Here is a 3643-nt window from a genome sequence, read left to right as displayed (position 1 = left end):
CCTAGAATATTCCTCAAATATACTTCCTAGCTTCCTTCTTCCCCAAGGTACCTACTTTTATCTGCTCTATTCCTACTTTATGGCTACTGTTTATTAAACATGTTGGCCTGTTTTCCATCTTACTGCATCTGAGCTAGCAAGTCCCACATGCTATTATATGATTCCATCCTGACTTCACTGGGTAGACAACCTCACCAATGCTTCCTGGATCTTCACCTCTCAAGAGCCCTCTCTTGTTAGGGAAAGTTTGGGGTAATGGATTGACCTACCAATGTCCGTTTGCAGCTTAGAAGCAATTATATACACCATTAACTCCTACCTTCTGCACCTCAAATAGAATTTTGGTCCATACTCCCAGAGGGATAAACAATAGGGAAGCTTCCAATGAAGGGGATGGGACACAGAACTCTGGTGGTGGGAACTACATGGAATTATACCCCTATTACAATTTTCTTTCTCTCTAGTAAAGCACTTAAATTTTAAATGGAAGTGATTAAGGCATTACTTTTTAATTTAATACAATATTTTTAATCATACAGAACACTTGAATTTGGGATCAAATAAAAAGTTTATACCTGATGTACCAGCATCTTAAAAAATGTATCTGTACTCTTCTGGAGTAATTGAATTCTCAAATTGATAATGACATATTTTCTTGTACTTGTTGACAGGATGTCTATTCATTGCTTTGTTTCTTAGATGTAGGGGCAGGTACCTTCAGACTCAAAAGGATGTACCAAACAACTTTTTTTTTAATATTTTATTTTTTTTATTTACTTATTCCCTTTAGTTGCCCTTGTTGTTTTATTGTTATAGTTATTATTGTTGTTGTTGTTGGATAGGACAGAGAGAAACGGAGAGAGGAGGGGAAGACAGGGGGAGAGAAAGATAGACACCTGCAGACCTGCTTCACCGCCTGTGAAGCGACTCCCCTGCAGGTGGGGAGCCGGGGTTCAAACCGGGATCCTTATGCCGGTCCTTGTGCTTTGCGCTTAACCTGCTGCGCTACAGCCCGACTCCCCCAAACAACTTTTTTTTGGACTGTTTTCATGAATAATACATTAACAAGCTTTCAGAAATTTATAGTCATGTCTTCTACTTAAAAGTTAGAAGAGGTGAAGGATGAACTAATGTGTAGGCAGTGGAGTTTCTAGGTTCTTTATTGACTATGAATTCAATTTTTTGAGTGTCTCTTTAAGCAATTAAATGACATATATTGCCTGCATTACTATTAAACACAAAGCTTTAAACCTAAAACTTTGGTTTAATCAAATGCTTTATATTCATGTAAAACCAAGTCTACTAGACAAATGATTAAAGAGTCAGATGCTAGATGAGGAAACAAAAATATATGAAAGAAAACAAGCAAAATATTCCATATTGTTAACATCAGAGATGTCTAAGGGAACAAAACCAAAAAATAAACATACATCAAACAGAAAAAATTCTGCAAAATTATCATTAAAACAAAAAGACATTTTATCCAAATAATATTGCACATTGAACATCAGACAGAAGGTTAATGTGTACAGTATGTATAAGAATTCAAAATTTTTTCAATAGCAAAAAACAAATAACCACAACAGAAAACAGCCCCCCCCCCCAAAGGAAGGAGCAGAACTGAATAGTTCACCAAGAAATAATTACAGATTACCAATTGATCCATGAAAAACTAGTCATTACTTGTCAGTGGACTGTATACCAGGACAAAACAAGATACCACCTCATATTTGTGAATTCTCTATTTAACTAACGTAAACAAAGACAGAAGCAAGTGTTAGTGGGGATGTAAGAGAAAAGGAATACTTGTACACTGGTGAAAGGCCTATTGAATAAGCCCCTATAAAACAGTATCAAGTTTTCTCAAAATATTGGAATTAGACCAGTCATACAATCAAGCAATTTCATCCTAGGTGTCTATCCAAAAGCCTATGCTTACTGCAGCACTATTTATGATAGCAAGATACAGAATCAATGAGTTGTGCAAAGATGAATGGGTGAAAAAGTTGTACACAGTGGAATACTAATCAGCTATAAGAAAAACTGATGGGGAGTCGGGCTGTAGTGCAGCGGGTTAAGCGCAGGTGGCGCAAAGCACAAGGACCGGCATAAGGATCCCGGTTCGAACCCCGGCTCCCCACCTGCAGGAGAGTCACTCCACAGGCGGTAAAGCAGGTCTGCAGGTGTCTATCTTTCTCTTCTTCTCTCTGTCTTCCCCTCCTCTCTCCATTTCTCTCTGTCCTATCCAACAACTACAACAACAATAATAACTACAACAATAAAATAAGGGCAAAAGGGAATAAATAAATAAAATATTTTTAAAAAATTAAAAAAAAAAAAAAAGCTGGTAAGAGGCCTTTTGGAACAATATGAATGGAATTGGGGGTGGTCATTCTAAACAAAGTATGCCACAAAAAATGCAAGAGAGAGAGAAAAAAATACCTCACTCCTATCTGGAATATAGAAACACAAAGCAAACAAAAATCAAATGAATACAAACCCTGAGATTCTGAAGCAGAACTGTTACCAAAGGGAGAGTAGGAGGAGGGAGCTCAGTGGCTAGTAGGGGAGGGAGATTGACATCTTGGTGGTAAAACTGTGTAGCAACAATTCACAGTAAAGTGAAACATACAGTCTTGTAAACCAACATACCTAAATGTATATACAGTCTTAAAGACCAACATTAGCTCAATTTAAAGAAACGAGATTATAGTTCAAGGGACACTTTTTTTTTAATTTAGGAAAACTCAAGTTATCTTTATCAATGCTTATGTAAAGCTGGATGCATGTTGTGTTATCCTAAATAACACACATGGAAGAACAACATAACACATTTAAAGAATTATACATGTAAGGATTATACATAAAGATAACTATGTAAAAAATGCTGATAGAGGCTGGGTAGAGTTCAAGGATGTGAGTTTGACCCTTAGGCCATGAGAGACTGCAGAGGGGAAGCTTTACCGTGACAGAGCAGTATTGTGGTGTCTTTTCCTTCACTCCCTCTACCTAAAAGCATAAACAATGGCCATTGGAAGTGGTTGTATTCTTGTGTAGCCACTGTGCCCCAGTGATAATCTGTGTGAAACAAAACATATGCTGACATTTAGTTGTAACATTTTTCCTGTTTTCCCCTGCCCCATCAATATTATGCTTAATGAACTTTAGAAAAGGTCAGTTGTAAAACAACTTAAAAACGACAGCTATCATCAAACCTGGTGTTTCTAAGACTAGTCAAAAGGAAACCCAAAGACACACAACAGGGGAAAGGGAGAAAAAAAATTATTAGAAGCAGGAAGTAGGAGGCTTCTCCTTAGCAGTTCCAAAAAAAAAAAAAAAAAAAAATCAGTAATCTGGGATGAGGAGTCTGAGTTTTGAATTTTGCGAAATAAATTACTAGAGAACTAAGAAGGAAAAAAACTTAACTGGAAAGTGTCTAGTGTTATTGTTTTATAATTTACTCTCTTGTAGGCTATAGATACTTGGACTTACAGTACAATACAGGAGTCATAGAAGGACTAATGATCACAGCGCAATTCAGAAAATTTTCACAAAGATGAGAAAATATGCTACTTCATTGTCTTCTCTGACCCCTCCCTATCTCTTGCCTCATAATATCACAATGGGGGGGGAGATAATAATC

This window comes from Erinaceus europaeus, chromosome 16 (genome assembly GCF_950295315.1).
Source record: "Erinaceus europaeus chromosome 16, mEriEur2.1, whole genome shotgun sequence".
Lineage (NCBI taxonomy): Eukaryota > Metazoa > Chordata > Mammalia > Eulipotyphla > Erinaceidae > Erinaceus > Erinaceus europaeus.
The sequence above is the reverse complement of the archived record's forward strand: the minus strand, read 5'-3'. Positions refer to the sequence as shown.